The sequence below is a fragment of the Lepidochelys olivacea genome (assembly GCF_965140295.1).
Source record: "Lepidochelys olivacea isolate rLepOli2 genome assembly, chromosome: 9".
Classification (NCBI taxonomy): Eukaryota; Metazoa; Chordata; order Testudines; family Cheloniidae; genus Lepidochelys; species Lepidochelys olivacea.
This window is the reverse complement of record NC_140419.1, coordinates 17,583,077-17,606,784: the sequence shown is the minus strand read 5'-3', so window position 1 is coordinate 17,606,784 and position 23,708 is coordinate 17,583,077. Positions and strand designations below refer to the sequence as shown.

At 40.8% G+C, this 23,708-nt stretch overlaps 1 protein-coding gene across 11 annotated transcripts in view; it reads right to left on the bottom strand.

The window, feature by feature from the left end:
- MECOM (MDS1 and EVI1 complex locus) overlaps positions 1 to 23,708 on the bottom strand; it is a 459,726-nt gene that overhangs the window by 62,187 nt on the left and 373,831 nt on the right. Inside the window, exon 1 of one of the 11 annotated variants that reach the window (XM_084639171.1) lies at positions 780 to 1,645. The exons of 9 other annotated variants lie outside the window; for them this stretch is intronic. The gene's annotated coding sequence lies outside the window, so the exon portion shown is untranslated. Of the gene's footprint in view, positions 1 to 779; positions 1,646 to 23,708 lie in introns of those variants that run through there. One more of the 11 variants, XM_084639162.1, reaches the window with a different exon arrangement.

Here is a 23,708-nt window from a genome sequence, read left to right as displayed (position 1 = left end):
GTCTTCGTCTCGTTGCAGCCATGCTTTAACTTTTCTTTCATTCCCAAACGACTGTGACTGCTTAACTCGTTTCTAGAGGGACGTCTCCAGGAGGTAACGAAGGTTTTATTTAGTTTGGGGGGGGGTTCTCTGACAGGACCAGAGACTTTTAAATAAACGAAAATTGCAGGAGTCACTTCCCACCCCCAGCCACCCCCTTTGCTGCTCACACAGGAGTTCTGCCTTTTCAAAAAGCGACCATTGCCCCGAGGAGCCTTGATTGGATTTTCTTTTCTTTCTTTCTTTTTTACACGCCTTGCCCTTTCCAACCCGCTTGGTTTTCCTTTTAGCTGATGTTAGGGTTACTGCAAGTGTGGGTAACAATTCGGCAGAGCCACGCAGCTTAGGGGTCTAGACTAGCCAGGAGGAGGAACTTTGCCGAAGGCAGATCCAGAAGCTCCTCGGCGGCTTTGCCAGGAATCTAGGGTTTGGCAAGCCAATCCCTTCTCTTTCTGGATCCCTGGGACAGAGGGAAACAACCAGCCAGACACCCCCACCCCTTCCACACACACATCACCCCCTCGCCCCAGAGAGACACCAGCAAGCTGCAGGGAGAGAGCGAGTCGTAGCCGCCCTGCGAGCAACAAGGAAATCACGAGTCTGAGCAGGGGCAGGGAAGGCACCCAGGGGCCAGGGAGCAAGTTCCTAAGCCAAGGCAGAGCGGACACGCAGAGAAAGTGTCAGGGGGTCCGGCGAGTTTGTTATGACGAGGATCAGCTCTCCTCGCCCGCTCCTCTTACCTTCTCTCTCCCACGGCACTGATTCCTAAACCCTGAGCGCTTCCGTGCACAGGGAGGGGGAGGGGGGAAGGTCCTTCAAGCGGCTGGAAGTAAAACAAAACAAAAAACACTCGCCGTCGGTCTGCAGAGTGGGTGGGTAGCTGGTGTCCTTCTGCCGGCTCGGGTCGCTGCTTGGAAGCTCCCCTCTCTTCCACCATTTGTTGGGAAGTTTCTCTTTCCTCGCCGGGAGTTCTCAAGGGCTGGTTTGCTGTTGCTGGATTTTTTTTGGGGGGGGGGGAAGGGGAGGTGTCATGGGGGGGGGAGTTTGCTTTAATGATGATTATTGATCATTGTTATTGTTGTTCTTATTATTTTTTTTTCTTTTTTGCAAATTCCTCCCGGCTCCCCATCACCTTCCCCTCTCTGCCCCTCCTGCTCTGATCGGCTGCTCGGGGTGTGTGTGTGTAAAGAAAGTTATCGGGGTGGGGGGGGAATCCCGTTTAAAAAAAAAAAACTTCTTTCACTTCTCTGCTGGTGATCACAGGAAAAAAGTGCGACTATGTGCTGGCGAGGGAGGGGGTGGGAGTCTGTCCCCCCCTCCCCACACACACACTCTCCTCTTCAGAGCCTGTCCTGTGAGAGCTTCTTTCTCAGCCGGAGCGTCTCTCTCATCCCTCCCCTCCCTTTTTTTTTTTTTTTTTTTTTTTGCAACCCCACACACTCAACTGCCAGGGGTTTCCATTTCATGAACTGTCTCTTTAAAGAAGATCTGACCGGCCAGCCATAAAGAGGCGAGAGGGAGCGATCTCCCCCTTGCAACCCAGCGGTCGGAAGCCAGACGGAGGCTCCTCTTTCAGTAAATTTTTAAAGTGACAGCAGCCTCCTCCGGCGAGAGAGGTCACCAAAAGGTCGCCAAGACAGAAGTCCTATAGGGGCAGACTGATTACGGATGCACCATCCCCTTTAAACATGTCGAGTCCATCCATGTAATCAGCAGCCAATAGGGAGATGTGGGGTGGGAGGATTTTTCTTTCGCAGCAAAACCTCGCCTTGTTTCAATGTGTTCCGAAAGCGCAAGTGTCTCTGTCTGAATGTGTTTATTTAAGAAGCGTTTAACAAAATCGGCAGCCTTATTCTTTTCTTTTTCTCTCTCTCTCTTTAATATATAAAAGGCAGCAGCAGCAACCAGGAACTGGAATGCAATTGAGAACGTTAATTGCCACTTATATTGCATACATTGCACTTATATTACATATATTGCAGCTGCGATATGCACACTGTCCATATATAGGGCATTTAGATATTATGATCGCTCTGAATTCTACTCTTCCTGGCAGGAATTTTTGTATGTTCCCCCTTTCCTCTCCCGTTCACCGCGCGCGCACACACACGGCACGGAATTAATCAATACATGATCTGTTTGCCAAAGTTCTTAAAATGTTACTTCCTAACATTACAAAGCAACATGACTCCATCGATCACCCAATTTGGTCCGAGGGAAAGATCATTAGGCTTATAAATCTGCAACGAGCTAGTTCCTTTTTTGATGTCTATTTTACATCTATCGAAAAGGGCACGGACTTTTAAAAAATATGAAAAGCAGCTTTTTGAATGTTATTTTGCACTTCACAATAAATACCCTACACCTCCTGTTTTGTGCAGACGGAACAATCGCTCCATTTGGAATCGTTTCCTAAAGGATCTTGATTGATTGATTGATCTAGTAACAAATCTCATGAATGAACCTGGAGGGAGGTTAAATATTTGGACTGGGGTGGTAGAGGGGAAGAAATCGGTATCGAATTAATAATCCAAGAGATTATTTCTCTTTGAGTTTACATAAAAGCTACAACGCCTGGAAATTGTAGTGGCTTCTAATTTTTTTTTAAAGTAACCATAGATATAATCATAATGTAATGCAGTAAATTGATCCAGTCTAGCCAACAAAGTTGGGCACTGTCTCCTGAGGTTAACTATAACATATGTTTTTAGGAGGGAGGGGAAAGAATTGAAAAGGGGGGCTGAACTTTACCGTTTATTGCACAATCATAAGTGCCACCCACTTTTTTTAAAGTGCAAATATATTTCTCAGACTAAAAATCGATTTATTTACAATGGACAGGAGGGAAGAAGGGGAGGGGGAGAATCCAAATGACAAGGGATGATGATTAATTCCTCTCAGCGGCCTGTTATCTGTGACATTGAACTGTTATTTCAGATAATAGCTATTGTTCAAGACAAGAGGAGAGAGAAAACAAATCGCAAACAGCAGTGTTAGGTAGGCCAGGGGAAAAAAAATCCTTTGTAAATAACCCCAAAAACCTGGCCAGAGATTCCCAGAGTCCGGGGCTTGAGAACCTCACTGAGTTCCCGGTTTGCTGACCCATTGATTTCCTGCCCTCCCTCAACTTGTCCATTGTTGGAGCCTTCTTTTTCTTTTTTTTAATTTAGCCATAAATTGGACCAGCTCGAGCTATGAGCTGTTCTATTTTCTTCCTGTCAGGATGAGGGATTTGTTTTATGATGCATTGTGTATTAAATACAAGTAATCTGGGAAACTGATTGCTCGAGCCCATAGGCCTGATCAGAGGTTCTGATATCAAGCCGTAGCCCCCTCCCTTTAACAAAGCCTCTCTGAAAAGGAGGAAATGTTGGTGGATAAACAAAAGGTCTTTTGGTATCAGTAGCAGGTCCTAGCTAAATTAGGATTTCATGGAAAGGGCTTATTTATATATATATATATATCTACACTCACACACACCCCATGCCATGCATATATGGTATTGAGGAGGGTGGGTGATTTGTCAGAAGCTTGCAGCCAGTGGCCAGTAGATGGCGTAGCCAGCTGAATTTCTGCTCAGTGCAAAGATTTAAGAACTCAGCGGCAGCCACTGTCTCTCGGGTACTTTCCTTTAAGGAGCAGGAGCCAAGGCGGTGGCTGCTGCTAGAAGGTGTGAGCTGAGTGCTGCTCCCAGAATCAGTTTTACAAGTAAATACAGAGAGGGCAGAGCCTGAGCTGTTGCATCCATTCTCCTGTTAATACTCTGTGGTCTTATTCCCCAGGTTTTTAGCTCCTGGTCCTAAACCCCTGTTATTTATTAAGCATTATTATTATTGATGACGATGAAGGACCAGGCTATTAATCAGCTGTTGGTGTGACTCTACTTCGGAAAGTCATCCTGGGTTATCAAATCATAATCGCTGTGAAGCACTAATAATTTGTAACGAGAGTTCCTCACCTGAATGAAGATAGTGCCCTGTATATGCAGAGCAGATCCCCCCAGAATAACGCCAGGAGAACCAGCCAGTACACCAGAAGTTATCCACCCACCACAACTGCTGTGGATTCTGTATGTGGCCAAACTATGATCACTTTCGATCAGAAGATTTCTGCAACAGACACACACTCCACAAACCGCACTCCCTAGTAGCTTTCTTCTCCCCCTGGTATTTTTCGGCAGAAATCTATTTGCAGTAGTCCCCCACTTAAGCTGCTCTCTGCTAGCAAGTATGGGGAACATGCCTGTTTGTTTTAGCTCCACACTTGAAATGGGCTATTAAAAATAATGGTTTTACTATCATAAAACCTGGTTTTATTTCGTATGTTTTAGGACAGATCTAAGCATTAATATTCCCGTCTCCCCAGGCACGAGAGAACAATGTCTTCAAAAATATTATGTAAACTTTTTTCGAAGTGGGGCCGAAGAGGAGAAAGAGGGTTTCTCCTAGAGATTTTGCCCCCGGCATAGGAGGGGCTTTTTCATTTTGTTGGTAAGAGGTTTAAAGGAGCGTGGGAGAAAGCAGCCTTGTGGTGACTGAGAAATGTCTGATACGTGTAAAGATCTCCCGCTAGCTGATCACATAAGAAGATGTTACTGTGTTTTCTTCCTGTTTTGAAAGGGGGCCAAATGCGTCTCTGGCCCCTTCTCTCTTCCTCTTCCAGTTTAGAGGGTTTGTACATTCTTCAAGAGACTCAAGGATTGCTACTAGATCTGCCTCCCTTTCGCAATTGTTTATTAAAATAAGACCCCATATTAGAGGAGGCAGTACGGAGTTAGTACTCCAGTCTGCTAGCTATTCCCACCAGGTTGTAAACTGATGCCTCTTTTAAGCCTTTAACTTCATGGTCGCCCCAGAAGTAAAAGTTCTCCTAATGGAGACCCTATGGGCATGGTGCATTCCAACACATCATTAAAGCAAAGAAAAGCAGCCCAGCCAAAGCCAGATGAAATAACTGCACTGTCCACTTTTAATAGGCTTCCTGCGGACAAACACTCTGCAGAGGACAATACTGAAGGGGGAAAAAAAAATCAGACAAGTGGCTGGGAGTTTCTTAAATACCATAAATGTTCAATAACATGTTCATCTTAATCTGAAGATTAGCTGTTAATTTATAGAGCAAGTCACTCCTTAACCACAGTTGGTAAGTGGGGCTTAATGTTCTATTTCTCAAGATGACTAAACACATCCTGGAGCATCCTGACTACTAACACTGTGGCAGCTTTTAAAATACTGGAACAAGAGTATTAAAATAAAAAAAATAAAAACCCTCTAACATACCCTAATGCTCTGTGATGCAGGGCAAACAAGCCACAAAAACAGTGAAATAAACTAGAAACATTGACACGATTCAGCTGCATGCTAATTCCCTTTGCCTTATGTTATAGATATTGACAGATGCTTTAAAAAAAATCAATGCTTTTAGTATATACTAAGAGCCAGATCTTTACCAGATCTTTCTTGAGTCAAATCAAACACATCCCGGGGTACCGGGTTAAACGGACTTGTCCTAGTCAATTGCAGCTCTTCCCAATCTCTCTGCTTCTGTTGCTGCCCTGGCTACCCTCGCACTTCTCTGGGTTCTGTTTCCCCCCCACGCCAAAAAGGCTGTTTAAAAAGAGAGGGGGGAGGGGAGGAGGAGGAGGAAATTAAAGGTAAAAAAAATGTAAATAAAAAATTCCCCTTGGTCTGGAAATGGGCCCGTCTGGAAGCATGTTAATCTCCACCTCAGTGATTTGGTTCTTCTGGAGAAGACAGAAGTCCTGCTGCTGTGCCCTGCACTTCATAAATCACGTCTTTATGTGGACAGGGTCAGGGCACCTAACAGCTCAGACATGGGGCCTTTGCAGTGGCTCGGAGGGCTCCGGCATGTTTATTCTCTCGCACAGATCTCCGAGGAGTAGTCCAGCACGCTTCTAATTACTTTTGATTATTTTCATTTGCTGGGGTCAGTCTGGCTTCGCCAGGACTGCTGGAGGGTTGATTTCCTACACACTCCCCTTGTCTTTGCGGGACGGCGGTGTGGGCTTTCGGAATTAGCACCCCATTATTGTCCGGGAATCCCATGTGCTGGAGACCATCGGAGCGGAGGGTTTCCCCCGGCTGACCATTTCCCGACTGCTGCCCTTCTTAATTAAACTATAAAACTGTAATCACCGTTTGGCCACGGCGTGGGGCTCCGATCCGTTTCAGGTAGAGCGTTGGACACGGTCCTTTGCAGGAGGCTTCGCTGCAAACAGTGACTGCATTTTATCTCCTCTCTTTGATTAGAATATATTTAGTTAATTTTAAAATTTGTTTCGAAATGGGGCAGTCCTATTTCTGCGCTCAGAGACTCTAGTAGCGCGTGGATGCTGCTCTGCCCAATCCCACGATCCGCCGCTCCCAACATTATCCGCGGAGTTATGCTACAAACTCACGCCTTCATGCCCCCCCCCAACAGATGTTCAGCACAATTCCGAGTTCTAACCTCGACCTCCTGCAGATACATACAGTTCCCAGTGTTATCTCTCAGATCCAAGAATACTCAGCTGTTAAATTTACTGCGAAAAAAATGAAAGGGGGGAAATCAATTGGTCAAAAAAATCCATAGGGCGATCAGAAAGTCTGCAAATACGCACTTCCTTACCTCAAAATGACACTTTATGTAAAAAATAAGGGTGGGTCTTCTAATAAATGAATGCAAATTCCCCACAGAAATGTGTGTAATGTGTACACAGCAGATTGAAAAGTATAGCTGGTAATTTGGTAATACAGATCAAAGGCATTACATTATAAATGAGGTTAAGCCTACTTTTGTAACTATGGAATTTTAGACACACAAACACACAAATATATATATACACATATATCTCTCTATCTACATACAGAGAGAGAATGTGCCTATTTATGTTCATCTATCCTATTTATATAATACCTTCATGGTTGTGTGTGTGTTTATTAAATACATATGCTAAATATATGTGTGGGTATGTACATATATACACCCACAAATACACACTATGTATATGGATTGATTATACACACATAGATAGCTATACAAATATTAGCACATATATACCCACACCGAGATCATGTAATTGGAAGTTATTTCAGAACATAAATCCTGTAACATTACCAACAGTGATGGTATAAACAACTGTATATCTGCATTTTTGACATCACTATCTTGTTCACAGTAGTGAACCAATTTATTTTTTAGTATCACTGACAGTTTACAACTAACTGATTGCTCAGCAGAACTGTTCTACTTTTTCTCTCCTTCTAAAATTCACTCTTCAAAATAACAAACTACTTCATTCCCAAATCTAAGGTTGACCCTCTCATTCTTAAAAAGAAAAGGAGGACTTGTGGCACCTTAGAGACTAACCAATTTATTTGAGCATAAGCTTTCGTGAGCTACAGCTCACTTCATCGGATGCATACTGTGGAAAGTGTAGAAGATCTTTAGCTCACGAAAGCTCGTGCTCAAATAAATTGGTTAGTCTCTAAGGTGCCACAAGTACTCCTTTTCTTTTTGCGAATACAGACTAACACGGCTGTTACTCTGAAACCTCTCATTCTTGACCCTCTTTTTTCTTTTTATTTATTTTCTTTAAAAAACAACAACTAAAAACAACCCCAGTCTTTGCAGACTTCTCCTGTTTTGGACATCAGTCATAATCATTGGCACCATTCAAAACTTCACCCACAACTTTTAGTGCTCCTCCAATCAAATTTTCTCCTGTATGTGTTTCCAAGGTAACCAACAAGAGAGACAACCACAGAGGTGGGCTATATAGAGAGCAAAAGTAAACTGAGCACAACCTGAAGTATTTCTGTGTTTCAGTCCTTTCTTATTAAACCACAACACAAATAATATCCCACTTCCATCTTTCTGCATACTGAAATTGATTCTGGTCTCACTTACACCAGTGCAACCTCGGTGCAAGTGAGATCAGAATCAGATCCACTGGCTTTATCTGTAATTATGTAAACAAACATAATATGCAGAAGATCTGTGTGTACCTAGCACTATTGCTGGGTCAGGGGGCATAGGTGCAGAAATCTATAGATCCCTCAGCTTCATCTCGCCACACTGTTTAGTGTCTCCTGTCAAAGAACTAGCAGAACAGCTTCTCCACTGGTTTTGTGGGCAATCAAAATTGACTGATGGAAGCAAGTTTTCTGACTAGAGGATGATTGATGGCCGTGAGTTTTCTGGCAGGCTCAGTGCCAGAATTTGGCCCAGAAACTTTTGTATCTTGGGCTGAAAGTGGACCAAGAGTGGACCATAATGCATGAAGGTACAGGTATAAGAGCATTATTGTTTATCAGACATGTGTTTTTCATTCCAAGGAACAATGCCGGCGGCATTTTCACCAAGAGGGAAGGAACAAGAATAAGTGCAGTTCTTTTGATACACCCTCAGCACAAAATGGAAATACCCCCAGCTTAATTGTAACCCCAGAGGAGTGTGTGGATTTGTCCTGCCCATGTGAAAGGGAGGAAGGACAATCACCTATATAGCACCATTCTTCCTTCCTCCCAGATTGTGTAATGGGGCTGCTTGTAGGGTCCAGGATCCATACATGGTGAGACAGGCTGGGAGTGCGGCTGAGGGTATTTCAACCCCATGGGGAATCTCCACAGGCATTAATGCTACCTGGGTGTAGCATGAATGAGCTCCTCCTCACTGTAAGGGAATACCGAGCAGTTACCAGCCAGGGTAGCCCTGACAGCACAGGTCAACAAAAGGCATGCTGAAAGGGAACAAGAGGAGAGCAGATTAGGGCAGACAGCAGTGGAGATGCACAGGGCCACTGTGCAGATAGCAATGGTCTCTGGCAGATAACCATAGAATTGCCCTGTGGGAGGGGATAATAGGTCTGGTGGGATTTAAGGTATAATGTCTTGCTTATTCCACAGGTGGGGAGGATCACTTCCTTACAGAAAAATTCAAAGGAAACTATGAGCAAAACCTCATGGAATTTCCCACCCCCAAACCTTCTCACAGGTTTTCCTGCAGGAGATGGTGATCTGGGCCCATGTAACGGTGATGATGCTATTATTATTATTCATTATTTTTATTACAGTAGAACATAGAAGTCTCTAACCCAGGTTGGGACTTCAATATACTATGTATTGTAGGTACCCAAAGCAAGAGACAATCCCTGCCTTAAAGAGTTTACAATCTAAGGGCATGCATAGACTAAGGTGAAAGGTGATTTAAAAATCAGTTAGTTAACCAATGCATTTTAACACATAGTGGAGACAGACCAAGCTGTATTTTAACACACTGACTGACTGTTTTGAATGCTAGGCTCCTACCCACCCAGAAGTTATATTTTTTACAGCATGTTTACATTCATGTTTCTTCTTCCCACATTTTGAAAGAAAGCTGAGAATTCTGGAGAACCTAGGAAACTCCAATCTTCACTGTCTAATTCCACAACTCTTTCAATGGGTTCTGAAGCCTGCAGGGGCTATTACAACCACCCAACCACCCCTGGAATGAAAAGCTTGAGCTTCATCCTCAATGGGGAAGGTCCTTTATTTACCAAAAATGATTTCTAGTTTGTTAGCATTAGCTAAAGCCCCTGGCTAGAAACCTAGTACTGCACAAATCAGTGGTACTACTATATCTATTTACAGCCAGATGTGGGACTAACTCACAAACAGCAATGGAAACTTTGCTATTGTGCTCATATCATTTCCTTCCTTCCTCCTCACCCTATGGGAGAAGTTGGTGTTTTATACCCCCCAAACCCATTGATCACATATTGGGAATGGGGACCTGTAGAATGGCCAGGGTTTTCCACCTGATCCTGTAGCTCCTTACCTGCTTTGGACAACATGGTTCTTGCAGAAGCTATTCTAATAGAGGTTCTCCTGACTCAGAGCTGCCCTAGAAACTCCAGTGGAAAGCATTTCTCAGCCTGGAAATGGAAAGCCTAATAAATGGACTCTGTAGACTTCCCCCATAGACATGTGTATCATGATCCAGCAGGGACTTACTAACCCTCCACTTCCCAACTACCCTCTTTTAATTTTTAATTACAAATCTTTTAATTTTGATCAATTTTGATTAAAGTCTGTAAATTTCTTAATGCTTATTTTGAAAGCTCTCTATTCTCAGAACCCCCAATGACTTCAACAGGAGTTCAGTATGCAGAAAGCTTGCAGGATCAACCCCTAAAGCTCAGTAGTGGGGATATTATGTGATCTGACGGGGGCTATTTTATGACTGAACAGCATTTACAACATTCCAAACCAAATTCAATTTGCAAAGCAAAACATCCCTTAAAACAAATGGAGATCAACTGGTAAAGGGAAAACAATCTTGCTAGACTATTAGGCTGAAATGGATTAGAAGGGTTAATAAGCAGAACCTAACCTACAAAAATTAAAATGGTGTATAACAATAAATCCTATTTCTTCAATCAATTTTAGGAATGACTGGCTCTTGCCAAAACATTCCTGTTAAAGCTGAGTTTTTAACTAAGCTTACAATAATAGACATAAACACCTGTGGACTTTATAAGGCAAAGAAGCAATTTATCACCCAATAAAAAGTCAAACACTCATTTTAAATTTTTCAGGTTTGTATTTACCATTTCAAACGTACAATGTTTGGATGGTTCTAATTGAAGTTTAAAAAAAATGCTAGATACAGATTTTTACAGGAAAAATACACACAGTAACAATTTATCCAACTGTAGCAAGAGATTGCAATGCCAAAAAAAAAAAAAACTGACTAAAAGGAGGCTTAGTTACCATTTTATTTCACCTATATATTGATTCATTATGATAATCTATCAGAGTTGTCTAAAAGGTGAACTAAATGGACATTAAGTCAGATGGCATATGAAATTACTGGATTTCGATTCGCGAATAAGCCACAAAACTTTATTAACTAATGTTGTTCCAGATGAACTAACTCATCATCTCTGGGAACATATACAAACTATACAATCTTTTCCTGAAAGCGCTCTAAAAGCTATGATTAATCCTCATTCTATTGAAAGGCACTTGCCTACAATTGAAGAGGAACCTCACTAAAGGCAGGTTAATGTTTGACACTGCCTCCAGAATTACTGCCATGACAGTAAGCTCTGACAGTAGTGCTAAATATTATTTACATTTGGTTATGAAATGTTGAATTATTTGTTACAGGCTTGTTATGAAACTATAAATAGGTTAAAATCCCATCGACAGTTCAAGTCATGCTTAGTAGACAAGTATAGAGTTTTAGGATGCTAATTTATTTAGCCAATGAGAGAACATATAGGGCTGAATCTTGCACTCTACTCAAGCAAACTCACATCAACTGAGTAAGTAATGAAACATTTGGACAAGAGGTTCCGTATTATGGATCAGCTTTTCAAATTTAAGCACAAAAAACTATTTGCATATGTCTAACTTCTGTATGGAAATCAGCTACTTGACTGAACACATGACCAGTTAGGTGCCTAACTAGCCATGTGCACGCACAAACATCTGATTTGTGTGTTCATATTGAGTGCTTCCCTGCATATGTTAGTCGCTTGTGAATAACTGTGCATGATTAATTTTGAAATTCTTGCCCTATGAGACCTACATGAAGTGCCCAAGAGAAGAGCATTGCAGACAGAGAGGATGCAACCGAAGATAGGCCACATCTAGTCACAAAGGGTGAAATCCTGACCCCACTGAAGTTTTGCTCTGGCCTTCAAGGGAGGCAGGATTTCACCCAGTCTTGCAAAATTGTTGTGAATGTTTCTCACAAACACCTCTCTTTTATTATGAGAAGAAATGATTAAAAAACAAAGATCTTTTATTCACCCATAAAAACACTGGATGAGTGAGCAAGTAGAATATTTTTGACCATAATTGTCAAAATAAATTCACACATAAAATGAACATGTTGATTGTTATGGGTATTTAACAAAAATAGCCAAGGACATCAGCATGCCCTTACTGTAAGTAAGCTGAACATTTTCCAACTTGGAAAAAAGAATACTGTATTACCTATAAACTTGGAAATGAAGGTTCCCCCTATCCCCTTTCCCCCAAGACTTAGATCCCTGAAGGCACTTGTGTTCTGGCATGCATCCCTTATTTCCTGAAGAAATTTCCAACCTGGTAATTTAGCACCCTATTGATAAAAAAAAAAAAGAATTTAGGCGTGTGAGCATGTGAAGAGGGTGAGAGGAAGTGGCAGAATAGTAGGCACATGTCAATCTATACAATGAGTTGAACAGATGCAAAAAGACTTGCAGAATTTAAGTGAGTATAGCGACCATTACATATCCACTTTCACATATAATTTAGCTAAGCTTAAGATATTAGGCTAAATTCACCACTGGCATAAACAGTCATATTACTATTAGTGTTATATATATTACAGCAATACCTAGATACTCCAACCACAATTGGGACTCTACTGTGTATAAGTGCCAGTCTCTGCCCTAAACAGCTTACAAGGTAAACAGACAAGACAAAGGAAATATTGTTATACCCATTTTACAGATGGGGAAAGAGACTGAAAGAGATTAAGTAACTTGATCGAGGTCATGCAAGATGTCTGTGACAGAACTGGGAACTGAACCTAGTGCAATGCTCTTTATAACTTGGAGAAAGTAATCATTGTGAGGAAGGAAAGAGGGAGGAGAGGACGTTAGAGAAGGTTTTTCTCCTAGGACTATAATATATAGAAACTTCTTTCTGCCATCTACTAAACATCCACTGCTTCTTACTGCTGTAATAGAGAGAGTCTACCTGATCTCTGCCAGTTAGAATAATTATGCTTGTTTTGACATGGCTGATCTGAAAGATGAATTATCCTTCACCACCATTTTAGCTTAGGGAAATATTTTAGCTTAGGAAATGAAAAGTAGATGCTTCAGAACAGAACTTTTAAACATAAGCATATTGCCCTGATTGGTAAAATGGAACTCCTCCTACAGAAACACTCTGGGGGAGGATATGTAAAACTCCGAGTTCTACATTTGCAACAGAAATGTGAAACAGAGTTCATTATGTCAAGGCTTGTTGCTAGGAGTCAGCTCGCAATAATGCAAGTGTGAAACATAAGATTGATCACAATTCCCATAAGGGGGGATGCTGAAAATAGAACACTGACCTTTCTAACCCTATATGAATGACCAGAAACCTGGCAAGGCATAGAGCAGTGCCCCTTTATTATATGCCCAGGCAGTTGTGTAACCTTCTGAATGTATCTGGGCAAAATGAGACGAATATATTATATATCCTAACAAGAACAGATATCTTTGAGCTACTAATAATTCCGGAGACTGTATGATCCATGTATATTGATTTAAGATTCGATGTTGTTAATATTGTGTATGCATTTCAGGATATTCTCTCCCTTCTTAATGCCTGCCTCCCTTCTTGGATTTACACCTGCATGAAATTTGTGATTTGTGATCACTTTGGGTCATATCCTCAGCTGGTGTAAACTGAAGTCATTGACACTGAAGTCAATGGAGCTACACCAACTAACAAGGTAGCCTTTCATATATTTATGAACAACAAGAAAACTGTCAGAGAATGTGATAAGGCAGTCACAAGAAAGAATAAAATAAAAGATGGCATTAGCTTTAAAGCTGGAGATGTAACATATTGGATCAAATGCATAGCACAGAGTAACTGCAAACTTGAGCAAGGTCTGGATTGGGCCAGTAGAAGTTTCGAAAACTATGAAAAACTTTTCGTAGATGCCAGGTATTTTTCACACTTTCCCAAAGTAATGCTTGTGAGATCTTTGGAGGTGAACCAAAGATAGAAAAATCTTCCAACTGGCAGCATGTGACAGAAGCTCTAAACAGCCATCAGCATAAGAGAAATGATTTGCCTATCAACTGTAGTGATACGGTCTATAAGAACTGTCCATCTTCTTTCCATTGTCTTTAATATATTCAGCAGTTCTATACAACATGGATTTCCCTTCTCTTCTCTCAAATTATTGACATTTTATCTATTATCCTCTTCAGACTTTGAGCTATTTTCTCTAGAATTCTCGAATGTCAATTTAAAATCTCCTCAGATCTGGAGTGTTTTCCCATTCATTTTACCTGAAGCAAATTGTCCTTGTTTAGTTGGGAAATTGTTTCCCTGAGTCATTCCCCAAATGGGAAAGAGATTAGCGGGTGCAATTTAGGAGAGTACTGAGGCATGGCTGCTTCTGGGATGGGGACAAGGTGGCCATTCTCTGCCAGCAACAGGCCATGAAAGGGACGTGAGGAGCAAGCATCCCCAGTGGAGACTGCCCAGCCCCAGGTTACTCATTTCCAGCTGTTGCCTCCCTCCCCCAGCCCAACACAGCTCCCCTCATCTTCCCATCTCTGGCTGCTGCCCCTTCCCTGCGGCCAGGAAGCCCTTTCACTCCATCCCCCTTCCTTGCCCTCTTAACGCTGCTTCTCAAAGGGCTCCCTGCTGCCCATGTGAATGGCAGTGGTGATGGGGTGACCATTACTTTCTATTTGTTTACTGTACAATCCTTTCAGACTTTCCCACTTTCCCCTCTAATTGTTGAATATCCCTCAGATCTTGGCGCTTTTCTCTCATATTATCCAATATTTAGTTTTGGACCCATTTTCTCCCCAATTCCCAAAGACATAAAATACCCTAAAATTTTGTCCCACTGTCTCTCTAGTTATCTATTACTAATTTAATAAGCCCTGAGATTTCTCCCTGTCTCTCTAATTCTAATATATTAACATAAATCTGCTCAGATTTTGCCCTTTCCTCAAATTCTTGGATATTGATATAAAATCCTTGCAAATATTGCTCTTTTTCTATTTATAAAATATTGATAAGAAGTTCACTTAAATATTACCTCTTTACCTATTAGCAACTGTCGATATAAAAGCCCTCACTTTTCCCGCTTTCCTGTCTAATTTGTGAAAATGGACCCAAAATTCCTCATTGTCTATGCTTCTCTCTTTAATTAAATTACTGATATCCAATCTCAAATTTCTCACATTTTCTATGTAGTTAACAAATATCAATTAAAAAATTGTTCAGGTTTGGTGTGTTCCCCATGTGTTTTAGGTTTTGGTGTGTTCCCCATGCAGTACCGTCTCCTTTTTGGAGGAAACCTGTTGCCCCGAGTCATTCTCCAGGTGTAAAGTTGTAGAGAAGGGTTAGATTCCCCAATGATCAACTTTCCCTTATCACTTGAGAGTCATTTCTCCCCCCCCCCCGCCCCGCTTTGTCTCCCTCTCCCTTCAAATGTTTGCTGATGAAAATGACTTGCCCCATACTGAATATACATCAAAGCCAAAGGGATTCCCCTATTGGGGGGACTAGTGACCAAGCTGCAAACAGGAAAGTTGGCAGTACCCTTTTCTTTTTCCCAGATGGAGTGGGATAAAGGACAAACAACTTAATTAGTTTTAAAAGAGAGTAGGATCAATTGATGAGTGGCACTGTACAGCAGGGTTGCTTGTGACGATAGGGGGCAGGGCTCAGCAGCCCAGGGGCTCTCTTCTGGTTTATATCTCATGCTCCTAAAAGCTCCTGCTTCAGGGCTCCAGCCTGCAGGGGTCAGAAAGGGATTCCCCACCTCAGTCCCAATGTATTCTGGGCAGGGTGGAGGGGGTTGGTCTCCTTCCTCTGAAGCATCAGAGATAGCCACAGCTCGAGATGGGGCAGTGGACAGCGTGGGTCACTGTTCTGAGGTGGCACTGAGCATTGTTTCTCTCAGGTGCTTGGCTGGCTAGTTCTTGCTCACATGCTCGGGGTCTAACAGATCACCATAGGTGGGGTCAGGAATTTTTTTTCCTCCAGGTCAGATTGGCAGGGTCCTTGGGTGTTTTTCACCTTCCTCTGCAGCATGGGGTCTGGGTCACTTATTTGGGTTTTATCTTGGGCACTGGTGCACCTCTCTCCTATTAGTCACCTGTGGGTTATTATACGCTGGTCTAACTTCAGTTGTTGATTTTAGTGCGTGACTGCTGGATGGTGTTGGTAGCCTCTGATTTATGGGAGATCAGACCAGATGACGGTGGTTTCTTTTGACCTTAAACAATATGACTATGACTATTATAAGGTTCCATGCTTATTAAAATCTCAGGAGAAATTTATTCTAAATTATTCTTTTTTATTGAAAACCAAAATAATAAGCCCAGATCTAGATTATCTTGGACTGGAAAGTACATCTACTTTAACACAGGAAACTGAAAGAGATTTTTGTCTTTCTTTTTACCATGTGTATATTCGGTTAGTGAACATGAGATTTTCATCCCAAAACATATTATTTAGACCTCCAGAAGACTAACCAGTCATAGACTTCCAGAAATGGAAAATGCACATCAATCCAGCCAACATACAAAGATGGAAGATAACACTGTGCTGGTTTAAAATACAATTGTCCATGTACTGTATATACATATTTACAAGTAACTGATTGGTATGAAGCATCTAAAATACTTGTGATGGTGCCTTTTGTACACTTCTTCTCTGCCAAATCCCTGGTGAATAAGAATTGAATGGAAGCATTAATTACTTTCCCAGGAAAGGTTGATATCATATCACTGAAGATATTAATGATAGCAACTCACTATACAGAATGTTAAGAGCATCTTCCCTCAGACAGGACAAAGGTTAATAAGCGAGAGGGGAGAAAGTGGATGGTGGAAGGAAGGGCCACAAACTCCACAGACACTCATAAATAATTGTTCTTTTTGATATGATGCCTCTCCACCAATTCAAGATACCTAAGAAATAAATGGGATATAAATGGAATGTAATAGAAGCTTAGCGTTCCTGACTTCAAAAGAGGGATTCTATGGTCAAAGGTCATAGAGTCTGAGACTATTCAGTGCAATTGATATTGGTAATACAAGTAGTCATGATACACATTACAGTGCAATGATCTCTGTTTGCTCAAATTAAAAGGCTAGTAAAAACAGCCTTATTTTGTTGAGTTAGATAAGCTTGTAACTCAAGATGAGAGGAATAGCTTAATGAGAAAGAGGTACATTTTTAGGAGTAAATTCAGGATCAGGCCCCAAGTTTCGATGTGTGCAGGAACATTTTATGTCAGATATTGATTCTACTAAATGGTTGGGTTTTTTAAAATATGCCCAGAACTCAACTAGCCACATTTTAAATATATTAAAATAAATAACAAAAACTAACCCACTAAAATGCAACCAGCTTTGATCGCAGCACCAAACAGCCAGTGATAACTCTTCAAACCTCAAGTTATTTCTATTGACTGTTACATAATCAACATGTTAAATCTAAGCATCTCTTCAGCCAGTTGTTTGTATGACATATATAAATCAATACATATTGATTTCATATCTGTGCAGTTCTCCAGTTTCACATCATCTTATTTATCAAATCTCTTCCCCATTCCTTCCTTCCTTCCCCCAGCCTTGCATTCCTATCAGGACTGCCAGACTCTCCAGTTTGAAAAGATGCACTCTGTTTTTGATTACTGTCTTTGTTCTACTCACCAAACATTTGCCCAATTCTGCTCAAACATACACACATACACTGGTGATGTCAAATGGAGCAGGGTGTGCATATCTGACAGAAGGATGGGGCCCTACTTATCTTCTGTCTAGAACTCACTGACTTCTAGAATTTAGGGAAGCTGCTGTGCTAAATATCTTTAATAGTAAGATTAAGAATCTTTAATACTGATCTTAGCTAAGATCATGCATAAGTCCTTCCACATACAACCCCAGGAAACTGTCCATACTCCCAACTTGTGGTTAGGATGTAGGGCCACTCCATAGCCACTGGACTCAAAAGAGGATACAACTCTTGTTCACCCCCCTGGACATGGGATTGTGGCCAGTGGAACCAAATAATCATTGTCCTGTGGCCATGCCCTCAAGCTTCCCTCCATGATGGCCTATATGGAGATGGAACAGAGCCCAGGCTCACTATACACAGAAGTTTTTCTCCCTGGTTTCCTCAATGAATCTTTAGATTTCTTCTCTCCATGGAAGCTCCAGAGTTCTATGAGAACAAGATGGTGCTTGAGAGAGATAGTGCCGGCTGCAACTGCTCCAGCGAGAGCTGAGAGAACAGCTGACTACTGGGCATAAAAATCCTAGCTCTGGGTTGATTGCCAGCCTGACAGATAAGAGGAGACACATTCCATGGCACATACCGTTGGTTGCAGTCTCATCACAGAAACCCCATTAACTTCAATGAGGTTGCACATGAGTAAATGAGGGCAGATTATGTTCACATTTTAGGACCTGGTTCTGATCTCACTCAGACCAGTATAAATCAGAGCTCGCTGGAGGCACATCAATGTAGGTTAGAGCAAGCTCTTAATTGGTAAGGGCCTCAGCACTGCCTAACGTAACAGCTACTTGGAATAAAACCCATCTCCAGTGCAGCCCTTTATATCCAATACTTTGTATCCCTATTGAAATCACCTTACAAAACACCACCGAGGCCTGCAGTAACAGGAGGTGGAGCAGAGTGGTCAAAAACAACGTGCGAATTGCTAAGGCGAACAGGAAAACTTGTTTTTATGCAAAATATCAGAAAAGAAAACAGAACACACTTAAAATGATTTTTACATGTATTTACAGAATATGCTTGAGGGAACAGGACTAGCACAGTATTTTGAAAGCTAAATTATTAGGATTTATAAATCTGTGAAAATAAAAAATAAAAAAGAGTCAATTAAATCTAAACAAAATCCAGGAGGGTCAAACAATCTGTAGCAAGACAGGCTTTACTTTGTAATTAAGTTTTCTATCACCATGGAAAGAATAAATAGCTTTAGATATCATGTTAAAAGCACCTCTAGAACTAAAAGATGCTATGCTAAATACAAGAGATCTAAAGAACTGTTGTTACACATCCATTACATTTACTGAGCTGTCTCATTTACTTTTTGAAGTCCTGTATACATGATACAGCAAGGCAAAACATTTTATGTACCATAAGAAATTTGACACATAATGTTTAATGTTCAGAAGATGAAGTTAACAAAACTATACATGGATGACTTTTTTATTTCCCTATTTTATGACCTTTCAAGAACTTAAAGCAAATAACAGCAAGAAGGAAGGGCAAGTAACCGTATGCCACTTCTCATTTTGTTGTAAATGAAATTATAACTTTGTTGATTGAAGCCCAAGGCAGAAATCATAGTAAAATATGGTGGTTTTTAATGTTGAGACAGAAGCTTTCAAAAGACCAAAGAGCACTATGTGTTTTGAGATGGAAAGCATTTTTTCTTCTTGCAGTTTTCAACAGCCATACACAATATGCTTTTCAATTTTTTTCTCTGTACCAGGTAAGTCCATAATATATTCCCACACTGTCTAACATGAATTCTACTGCAGTTCTAGGTTCTATTGTATATCAACAAAAACGACAAGGAGTCCGGTGGCTCCTTAAAGACTAACAGATTTATTTGGGCATAAGCTTTCGTGGGCTAGAACCACTTTATCTGATTCATGGAGTGCATCCGATGAAGTGGGTTCTAGCCCACAAAAACTTATGCCCAGATGAATCTGTTAGTCTTTAAGATACCACTGGACTCCTTGTTGTTTTTGTGGATACAGACTAACACGGCTACTCCCTGATATATATCAACACTAACCTCAACTGTGACCTGCAAGAACCTTCTTTGTAGGCATCAGGAGATTAATAGTCTCCTCCTGTTCCAAGTACCACACATTTCTGTGGCCTTGGCCTCTCAGCAAAGATGTTTACAGCAATAATTACTGAACATATTGGGCAGCGACCCCACTAAAGGCTTCCACTCCATCGGTTGCCAAAATGCTAACGGTTCAATTAGTGAGGAGGTTCAGTGAGAAAGTTGCGGATATCCTTTCCCCATCATATTTAACTCTTACCATTGCCTCTATGACTCATATGCATTCCCCTTTTTGATGTGAGTATGCATTTAAAAACAAAATTATAGTCGACCTTGGATCAAATCCTGAGTGATCAGGGAGTAACTAATTTTGGTTGGGGAACTCTCCACTTTCAGCATTGGAAAGAAAGTAAGAGAGAAGTGAAAAAAGCAATATACAATCTATTGCTCATTTTACACGGTCATGATAGGCAGTTAGCAAAAAATAGTGGGTTTGATGGGAAATTGATACAACAGTAACAAGTTACAGTTATCTAATATATTTGCTTTACAAAAGTGAATCACTAACTTCTGTGTGGCATAAACTCTGTTTAAGCTAGCACTTTAATGATGATTTCAACTGTAGATTTTAAAAAGTGCCTAGTTTAAATTGCTGCTAAACAAATCTGCTGAGCTAGGCAAATTATTTTCCAGCAAATAGTAAATTTGCCCCAAAATGCATTCAGCTCTATTTGTGATTGTGTATCCATGTTACTGGTGAGTAGAGGATATGGCAGCCAACAAGTCATTGCTTCTGCCCTGGGCTGTGGAGAGCAGAAGAAGAATACAGGAAGAACAGCATGAGCATTCACAAGTGTGAAGGAAAGGTTGGCAAAATTAATGTAACAAAATATCCCAAACTAGAAAGCATGGTATGTACCCTACCTGAAGAGATTTATAAAATCCACGCTTAGGGCTACTTTTTGAAAGAGTTTCCAAATATATTTTAGAGATTTTATATTGGGTTTTTATTGTCATTATTTTGAATCCAGAGACAGTTTAAAATGTGAAGATTCAAAAAGTGTGCTCTCCATTACATTTGTGCAGACTTACTACATCAAATTCAGAGGTCAGTAAGTGGATCTAAAGTGGTGTAATTTACACCTTCTTCCCCCCTTGAAGTTCTCAATATAATTTTACCATGGATGAATAGTATTTTCAGTGGTGTTACACCAGGGATTAATTTGACCTGCAGTAACTGACACTAACTTAGACTCTTTTAGACTCACAATGGCTGACTGACCTACAATTTAAGGAAGGAAAGAATGATAGTCCAGTGGTTGGTGTGATAATCCGGTATTTAAGAGAAAGGTTCAATTCCCTCCTCTACTACACGCTTTCTGTGTGACCTTGGGCAGGTCATATAGGGCATCTCTAGACATGAAAGCCATTCCACTTCTTTAGCTATACTGGAATAGTTAAAGTGAAACAATTTCCCCTCTCCCCATGTGAATGCAGTTTTACTGGTATAAAGGTGCTTATCTTATTTCTGAAAGGGAATAAACTCTTCTGATATAAAGCACCATTTTACTAGTATAACCACACTAGAGGTTGTAACAGTATAACCATTTTGGTAATTAAAAAAAATACACCCCTAAGTGAAATAATTATAGTGCTATAAAATCTGTGTGTAGACCAGGCCTCTCTGTGCCCCAATTCCCCTTTTGTAAAATGGAAATAACAGAATTTCTCTGCTTCACATGAATTTTGTAAGAATAAATACATTAAAGATTGTGAGATGCTCAAATATTATATTGATGGAAGCCACATAGGATGGATCACAGACTTCATTCTCCATTCCCTTGCAATTTATGCCTGAACAAAGTGGTTGTAAAATGCAACCAAATCAGAACAACATTTTTTCACATCCACTTTACATAGGTGTAACGGTACAGTGAGTAATCAAGCTCCTCAGCTGAATTTGCATCACCAAAAGCCACATGATGCAATCTAGTTTTAAGCATTTATTTCCATGGGGATCTTTGCTTACAATGTTATGATTTATCATTATGGTAGAGCATCCAATGTCCTAGGTGCAGTCTAAACATGGAGTCAAAAGCAGTTCCTTGCCCAAAAGATCATAAGAGTACCTATGTAAATACCATCTCCTTCCAACAGGCCCTCTGTTGACTGATAGTTAGTTGACTGCTAATGTCGTATAGATGACACTGTAGAAGTTAGTAGGGACAGTAGTGGAGAGAGTGAACTAGCCTTGCAGACTAGTTCAGGGCGGGAATTCCCCACCATCCAGACAGTTGTACCCAATGATGCTTATGGGCAGCACAAAGAATGTGTGAAGATTATAGGAATTTAAAAGTCTGAATCTAAAACTGGGGTAAATGATGCTAAATGACTGGAAGTGAAGAGTGTTAACAGGAGGGCATAAGAAGGTGCAAGTTAAATCAGGCCATTTTATTAACCAGTTAATGAATAGTGATGATCTTCCATTTATTTTACCTGAAGGATCCCAACACACTTTACAGACTTAAACTCATATACAAACTATACCCAGAGATCATATCATAGAATCATAGAATCATAGAATATCAGGGTTGGAAGGGACCCCAGAAGGTCATCTAGTCCAACCCCCTGCTCGAAGCAGGACCAATTCCCAGTTAAATCATCCCAGCCAGGGCTTTGTCAAGCCTGACCTTAAAAACCTCTAAGGAAGGAGATTCTACCACCTCCCTAGGTAACGCATTCCAGTGTTTATATCCTTCACCAGTGAAAAGCTCTGAGGTATAGCACAGCAACTGTTTGCCAGCATGTAGCAAAGAGATAGAGCAGGAAGTGAAGCACACCATTTCAAGTTGGAATCACAGGGGAAGTGTAGAGAGTCAGAATGTAATTACTTTTGTTAGCACACAGGATTAACACTCCAGTCCATCAGAAGGTACTTAGGAACTTTATATCTAAACCAAAAACCAACTCCTTGTACCTAAGCTTGATCCTTTTTTAGTATTCACTCGGAGGAAAGTGTGCCACCTACTGAGTCACCAGTCCCATTTTCTGTAGTATCAATATTTTCCCTGGAGGTCTCCCATCCAAATATTGTCTTGGCCTACCCCAGCTCAGGAGATCTCATAGGATCACAACACAATGCGGTATGGCTGCAGCCCAAGTAAAGGCATTATTTTATTTTGTTTTGGTTAAGAGAGTTGATATTTGGTTAAGGACTCTAGCTGTGAAATAACTAGGAGCTGCCAATTTTTAATTTAAACGCTGTACATTCATATCCTGCTACCACTAACTCCATTATGATTGGTCATGAGTGAACCTTAGAAGGTTCAGAAATAAGGTTTGGATGAACACCCAAAATTTTGGATGCTTGTCTGAGTCTGACCCAAGCCCCTTGGGTATACAGAATTGGGCTAGTAATCTGGCAAGAATGTAAATTTCCACATTTCATTTCTCTCTTGAAGGCTACATTAGCAGTTTAAAAAAAATCCCTTCATTGGAATTAGCATAATATATTATTTCCCTGTGGTGAGAACAGCTTTTCTATAGTTACTCTGGCTTGGATTCCAGCCAGCACTAAAAAGTGCAACGGGGTATGAAAGTGAATACAAAAATGCAAAATAAATACATCGACCAAACTTTTTAAACCTTAAAAAATGGTTTGATTCCACTGAGGGCTTTTCCCTCATTGAATCACTTTGTCCATTCCTTCATTCCTGATACCTTGCCTTCTGTCTTGGGGTTTTATACTGCCATCTTTCACCATGGCATCTGAGCACCTTTCACATGTACTCAATACCAATAGGAAAGACCCCAGTGGATTTCATGGAATTTTTGGCACTTCTCCCTTTTTATGATAAAAGTTCTGCTTGGCATACGTTCTTTGTTTAGTTTTATTAATTTATTATACAGAGAGAGAGAGAGAGAGAGAGAAATGTTTGCTTAGACTTCATAATGGGTAAAATGAACAAAAATGAGTATTGACATAAATTTCTTTCCCAGTTATGCAACACTCATGAAGAAGAAAAGAAACCCAACGTGTCATTCCATAAAACGTACATTTGGTACTCAAAGATAACCCCTTTCAAATCATATTCCAAAACATTGCA